Source organism: Ixodes scapularis, unplaced genomic scaffold (assembly GCF_016920785.2).
Source record: "Ixodes scapularis isolate PalLabHiFi unplaced genomic scaffold, ASM1692078v2 PGA_scaffold8__174_contigs__length_109621045, whole genome shotgun sequence".
Classification (NCBI taxonomy): domain Eukaryota; kingdom Metazoa; phylum Arthropoda; class Arachnida; order Ixodida; family Ixodidae; genus Ixodes; species Ixodes scapularis.
In genome coordinates this window covers 39,853,039-39,859,820 of record NW_024609883.1, presented here as the reverse complement: position 1 = coordinate 39,859,820, position 6,782 = coordinate 39,853,039, and positions in this window count along the sequence as shown.

Here is a 6,782-nt window from a genome sequence, read left to right as displayed (position 1 = left end):
GTTGGTTTGGCACGTAACACCCCCAAATTTGACTTCGACCAATTCTTGTTCGTAAGGGTAAGGAATGCCTTCAGCCAGAAGGGGCGACGAGTTGGTGACGTCCGTGTGAATCAGCTTGGTGGTCGAGCGTGTTGTACGAAATAAATCCTAATTGTTTTGATTTGCGTACAATCTCTCTTTCGAAGCGAGACAGATTCGCTGGTACCGCAAACAACAGTTCTAAAGCACAGGTCACACGCACGTCGTCCAATGCCATTGCTTAGTCCGCTTCATTCAGCCGTTCTGCCCGCGACTCCTGAGATGCGACACCATGTTTAGAATGGTGCAGAAAATGCACAGGGTGCTTCCAGTTCTCTGTGCAACTTTTTTCCTAAATCAGCTTTCTAGAGGGCACAAATAATGGCTACATATATTTTTATATTTTTATTATTCCATGTGTGCCTTCGATTACTTACGACTGAATATATTTGGTGTGTGTGTCTAAACCATTGAGAATGGCACGTAAACACGGAGACGACAGTAAGTGCAATTGAAACCGGCCAGTTCTCGATCGGTGGTTTTCGGGCGGCAAGAAACAAATTTCGAGCTGTAAAGTCTTTTTTAAATAGTTGGGCTATCGTATGTCATGTACAAATAAAAAAAACTTGGCAAGCAGAAATACCTTGTCAGTACTCCTTTAACTAAAAAGAAAAAGGGTTCGGGATTTTCACAGACAATCGGGGAGTGAAATCGGAAAACGAAACTCTTTAGTTTTGTTTACTTCGACATCGCCTTGGTTTTCGTTTTTAGGGTTCGGGTTATCAAAATTGTGCTTACTCCTTTTTCATTCCTCTTACACCGGTTTATTCCGGCTCAAATCGAATATTTGACTCTAGCCAAAATAAACTGGGGTCAGGGGACTGCAAAACCAGTAACGGTTGATTTGTCACGTGAGGTGACAGGACCTTATGTGATCATGAAACTTTTACGTGATCGCAAGGTTCACGTGACTGCATAAGCTTACCTGATCACCATGGACATCCGTCGAAGTTATTTTAGTTTAGCTCTAGCTTGAGGCAAACTTCTTTAGAATTGCCAAAGGAATTCAGAAAGCTAGACACCTAAGACAACAGGATATAGGCGAACACGGTATCCAGGTCCAGCTCTTTGCTTTGACTGGTGCTCCATTCCTGGCAGACAATGCTTGTGGGTATGGCACCAGCTCTTGCTGGCAGCAAATGATGGGCTCTTGCACGAGTCTATTTTGCTGACACTTCCTTGCCATGGTGACGGTACCATAGCGGACAGACTTCAGCTTGCAGAATGATATGATAGTACCGTGAGTTTATGTGTGGATTGAAGTTCTTTCTCAATGTGTTTCATTGGGTGGAAAATTTCGAAGGAGGAAATTAACGCCAGAGGCTGTTTTTTCCAGTGCCAATTACTGTATAATGCCTTACACAAAAAGCATATTTTTAGACTGTAGTTTGTTCATTGTGGCTTTTTTACGAATTTAATTAGCTAAACTATCAATCCGCCAAAAACGAAAAACTTTCTTTAACTTCAAGAAAACATCTCTTCCCCTAGAAAAGACGTAACTTACTGAAAGAGCTTAGTAGCCGTTGCTATTAAATCAGCACATTTGGTGTGGTCATTAGATATCCCATTTGTTTGTAACATATCCAAGTCCTCGAATGCTCGACACTCTCAACAAGCTCCTGACGTCTATCCGGCCACCTCACAGCATCAGCCGTCTGCCACGCTCGCTCTGTGACAAGAGCTATTGGAAGGCCAGCGAGTCGCGCAACTGGTTGTTGTTCTACAGCGTTCCGTGCCTGGAACATTTTCTGCCTCACCACTACAGGAAACATTGGTGGAAACAAGAATCCATCTGGATTCTTCTCTCAACTGGGATTTCGCAAGAAATGATCGACCATGCTGGTAGGTTTGTTCTTGCCCACACGAAATATTATTTCTTCTCAATCGTTCTTATTTCAGTACAATAGTACTTCCGTCGAATACTGCTGTCTGTATGGAGGCGATAGAGGTAGTTAAAGCAAGCAATATTTATGTATTATGCCAGATGATCATTTACTCCACGCATTCTTTATTTAAACACAAAAAAACATTGTTTCTCAATTGATGATTGACTGTGTGCCAAACTTTTATTTTTTTGCTGAGGGTTTCTTTTTTCTCGGACTAACAGTAATAACATAGGAAGGGCACTGAAAAAGATGTCAGTTGTGGATAATGTTGAAGAATGTAATGGATGCCAGGAAAAAATTGCTAAATCATAATTAGCAAGCTAACTTCTGAAAAGGCATTGGGTATTATTTCAATTCTTCGTCGTCGTTGGCATATTTTGATCAGATAGCTTTTGGTTCCACACACAAGATGCCAACGTTGCAGTACAGCAGGCAGTTTACTCCAGTTCATTCACATTTTGTGGCTACATTTAGACTGCACTGGGCAAACATGCTAATGCTAATGTAGTCCCTTTGCTCATCCTGGGTGAGGAAGTAATATTTTTTTTTTACTTCAGAGAGGTGTGTCCTAGCAAGAACTGTACCCTAGCAGGAGCTTTGTGCTTCTGATTCTGTATGGACCTTCTCATTGATGCCGGATAGCAGCTCTCCTCAAATGGAGAGCTTTTTTATGGTACAATGTGTCTTGTGCCACTTTGGCTTATCTCTGCCCTTGAATTTCGCTTATTTTTCAATTTACAACAAAAAAGGGGCTCGTGAACATTAAAGGGCCACTCCACTCCATTTTTACAATTTTTGGGTTATGATCTGTTTAGTCGAAGTCGGCGACCTTGAATCACGAGATATGATTCGTTTTTCGGTAGTGTGTATAATTTTGTAGATATTGCGAATCCAAGTATCGTTCCGGCGGCACGGCAAAACGGGAACTACGGGCTGAAGCAGCTTGGCAACACTGATATTACTGGCACGTCGTCGGCATGACCCAGTTCTAGTCCCGCGCTCCTGAACCGATGCACCGACAATGTCGGCTCAGTCACAGGTGGAGTTTCAAAACAGAAGGTAATTTGCACACTTTCTTTTTTTACCGCTTCACTTTGTTAATATGCAAGAAATGTAGTAAGTGTTTTGTGTGTATTTATAAATATGCCGGGCCAAAAAGCGAATCCGACTGCTATAAATATGACGCGGTCAGTGCCGGCGCAGCGTGACTGTATTGGTTTCTTGCTCGCGGACCGACAGCAAAAGAAAAAATGGGAGATAGAAGGACAGACGTATCCACAAGCGGTCTAAGTTGTTAAAACTAAGGTGCCTTTATGTGCACGCTAGTTAGATCAGCCGCGACCTGCTGCGCCCGGCCGATCGTGCTGGAACAGCCGGCGGACGGTACGCGAACAGCGACAGCATTGCATCGTTCTTCAAAGATGCGTGTATCGTGGAGAAACCGCAACAGTCAGCAGCCGCAGATCCCGTGTGTAGGTGTCTGTCGCAAAGTGTTGGGAGCAGAGCTTCGCGTTGGAGCTTGGAGTCGACGGTCTTCCGAAGTCTATCCTGCGAACGGCACCGACCCACAGCTTGTGCCTCTTCCGGCCTCTTGGGAACTTGTGGAACCGCCGGGTTGCGCACCGGATTGTTGGTGCAACCCATATCACTACAAGTCGTGCTCAACATTGCCCAAGACAAGTCGGGCAAGTCTCTCCGGCTCCACGACACGTGCGTGACCGAGCAGCACCGCTTCGCTCTCTTCCGTGCTGTCGCGGAAGCAATGCTGGACATAATAAACTGCCCGGACGCTAATAAAAATAGGAGAACACGGGATAACGGGGTAAGAACTTCTTGCCGTCAGCAGAATCGCAGAATGCCACGGGAAACGACGCGTTCGCGGCGTCCGTACGAAAGCGTAGGACTAAACCCACGTCATTGCCCAGTGTTACGGCACTAGCTCACCCGGTGCCAGGGTGGCTCACCCGTCTTTGAAACGCTAACCGACCCGGGAGACCATTTTTAATATTGGTTTTAACCAGTAATGCGGTGTCGGTTTGACGTGATATTTTGGGTATGACCGTATTCCTAAAGCAATATCAATCATTTCGATGGGGTGAACTTTTTGACTGGAGTAGCTCTTTAAAGGCTTTACAGTATTTCGATAAAGTGAACATATGTTTGCATACAAGAGCTGGGTGAAAGCACCAAGGCAACTAAAGTTAAAAATTCAAAGCACCAGATAACATTGGGATAACAGTGCAACAAAGCCTGAAGCTGAAGCTATAAATTTTAATTTTTATTGATATCATTGACCCCCACAACCCAAAGGGGTGTTACTAGGTCTGCCCACACATAATTGGTAGCATAATCTGCATACATCTCCATAAGTGAATCCTTCATATAGGCTCTAAAATATTAAAAGAAGCATAATTTAATGGTGCTTATGTACTTGATATAACAAGAACGGCCAAGCTGCGGCTCTTCGCGTGTTAAAGTGCGGCTCGCGGCTCCACCCCCCCTCCCCCGCACTTCCCCAAAAAGAGAAATGGAACGCGTTTTAAATCGAAAGACAGGTTGCGGTTTGGTAGTCTTGTGCTACTGCTACCTTACGTTTAGTTGGACCGCTTTTGACTCGGAGAGTTTGAAAGAAATTCGAGTTTCGTTTATTGCTCTGGACAAAAGTTGCCCCCCCCCCCTCCCCCCTTTGCGGCTCTTGGAAGTTTCGTGGTTTTGTGTGCGGCTCTTAGGCCGGGTCAGCCTGGCCACCCCTGGTATATATAATTCGATGTATGTGTGGTAGCAGGTTGTACACTAGCAGCATCATTGCCGGTTTGTGTTATCTTGATGTAATTTCAGTTTAATGTTTGACTTAGACGGACACTGACAGGGTATTTATGCTTGGCAAGGTTTTTATTTGTACATGTCATGAGAGCACAACTACCCAGAAAATAATTCCCAGCTCCAAATTCATTTTCTTTCTGCCCGAAAACTGCGGATCGAGAACTGGCCGGTTTGAGTCGCGCTCATCCTCTTCACCATGGTCATGTGCCATTTACTATAGTTTAGACACAACCACCAAATATAATCAATCTCGTGGGTCATCGAAAGCACACACTTAATATTAAAAAAAAAAGATATGATAACCTATTTTTTGTGGTTTTCAGAAAAAAAGAAAGTTGCACAGCCACGTGACTTCTGCCAACTCTCTCCTCCTCTATATTTCTTCCATTTCGATTTCGGTTTCGTGCAGTAGAGTTTTTTTACTTTATTTGAAATATATGTGACGCTATACACTCCGTGCGACGCGACCGGCGCGCCGCCGCGCGGCCGTTACTGAAGGTAGGCACTGAGAGTCCCAGCGAAACGAAACCACGCCGCGTACACTGGTACGCATTGAAGTCGGTGCGGAGTGGTTGCGTCGGGTTGACAGCATGAACTGCTGTGTCGTTAAGTGCTCCAATAGTTATGCGTCGTATCTCGTGGGGACGAAATTTCACAGTTTTTCAGCTCGTCGATGTTTTGTGGGACAGCGACAATGATGGACCGGTCGCGTAAGACGCGAGAAATTTGGTCTCTCGATCATGTCTGCCACTGTGTCGGCACAGCTGACATATTCTACACTGCCGCTTTGCGCTCTGCGTTTGTTTTCGTACCAGTAATGCCATCCCACATTCACGGGTATGCAGTGCGAATTTCGTTGAAGGAATGCCCTCCAAGGAAGTTTCGTCCTCCTCGTACGTGTCGATGATATTTCAGGACCAGTATGGCACGCAGTCTGTACTTCATGAAGAAAGATTCGGACGGTACAAAAAGCGACCAATATGAATCTATATAAAACTACAATGAAACTTGGAATGAATGTACAATCGATGTTTGAGTATGGAAGTTTATATGGTGTGCTTTCTTTTTTGATCGGCCTCCTTTTGGATGTGGAAACACTGACACCCCGAGTCTTGTAGACAAATTTTTTTTTTCTCGGCTTTAGAGCTACCTATCGCAAAGTTGTTCGAACTGGAAGTACCGTCCACTGGTACCTTCCTACCTGTAAAGTGTGCACCTCCAGGCCATGATGAGTGGTATTCTCTTGACAGCCTTTGACGGTCAAAACCGGTTCTTATTTAGTTACGCCGCTCAAAAATATTTCCACCTGGTAAACTATGCCATATTTTCTAGGTATGATATGTGTTTTTATCAAGTTACGGTAGTCCAAGTACCTGTGTGCCGAAAATCAGACCCTCGCACAACCAGATTACTACACAACAGCTGACCGCAAAAGCCTTTGACGGCCAAACCGTGTGTTAATTGGCCGGAAAACTTGGTTTTCTCAGCTTTGAAGCAACCTTTCGTAAAGTTGCTTCAATTGGAAGTACAGTGCACTAGTCTCTTCCTACCTGTAAAGTCTCCATCTCCCACGACCAGTGGTATTCTCTTCACAGCCCTTTCACGGTCAAAACCGTTTCCCATTCAGTTACGCCGCCCAAACCTAATTTCCACCTGGTTTCTCTATGCCACCTATTTTTGGTATTATAACTGTTGTGTCAAGTTACGGTCCTGTCCAAAAAACTCTGTGTCCAAATCTGCACTTCGCACAGCCCGGTTATAACACAAGATTTTGGATCCAATATTGAATATTCCTGACAGCTTTATTCCTTTATTCGTTAGAACCGTAACTTTCACACCTGCTGTCTTAATAAAACTTGGCCCACTTATTAAACATCTCACTCACCTCCAAATATCATCGTCCCAGCAGTCCTACGTTTACAGCGACGAGCGGAACAAATTTCCCACTGAGAGCTGGTGGCGGCCGTCTTGCTTTTCGGAAAATTTCTCAGACCC